Raw genomic sequence first — 921 nt, 5'->3', positions numbered from 1 at the left:
TTGCCTATTAATGCATATTGCACAAAATTTGCAGTAACCAAAAAATGTAATTTTGGCGTTTGGAATTTTTTTACTGCTAACCGTTTACCGATCAGACTAATTTATTTTATATTTCGATCGATGGAGCATTTCTGAATGCAGCAATACCAAATATGTCTATATTTTTTATTTTTTTTAAGGGGTGATTTGAACCTTTAGGGTTGTTTTATTTTTTTTTAATTTTTTAAAACTTTATTTTATTACTTTTTTTATTTTACTATTCCCCCTCGGACTATAAGGCTCAGCAGTCTGATTGCTTGTTCATTTCTGTAGATCACAGCTGCGCAGCTCTGATCTGCAGAAATGCTGCTCTCCTATTTCAGACGGCGCTCAGCAAGCAGTAAGAGGAAGTGAATTATGATAGCTACAGGAGTCATCACATGATCCTGTGCTACCATGGCAAGTATCGGCTCCATCTGATCATGTCACGTGACTTACCATTACGGCGGGTGAGTGTACGCTTATTGCGGCGGGCAATTACATCGCGCTGTCATATTTTGACAGCGTGATCTAAGGAGTTAACAGGTGAGGGTGGCCTGCAGATCCACCCTCACCTGCAAGGCACACATGTCAGCTGTTCAAATCAGCTGACATGTGTGGGACTCACTGTGGGCTGCATGCAGCAGCCAGCGGTGATTTCCCCAAAATGAGCCATGACATACCCAGTGCATCATGTGTTGTGAAGAAGTTAAAAAAAAAATGTCGATTCATAGCAGAGGTTACACCTTGTTGATCACTCAGGTTTAATCATGGAGACCCCAGTGATATGGAGAACAGAGCCCTACAGCCAAGACTTGAAAGAAGTGGAGGTGTGCATGTCCAACCTCTGTTCCACACATGGTCAGTGGGGCTGCTTTAACTACTTGCCAACTAAGCGAATTT

Source organism: Anomaloglossus baeobatrachus, chromosome 4 (genome assembly GCF_048569485.1).
Source record: "Anomaloglossus baeobatrachus isolate aAnoBae1 chromosome 4, aAnoBae1.hap1, whole genome shotgun sequence".
Taxonomy (NCBI): Eukaryota; Metazoa; Chordata; class Amphibia; order Anura; family Aromobatidae; genus Anomaloglossus; species Anomaloglossus baeobatrachus.
This window is presented reverse-complemented; position numbering follows the sequence as displayed.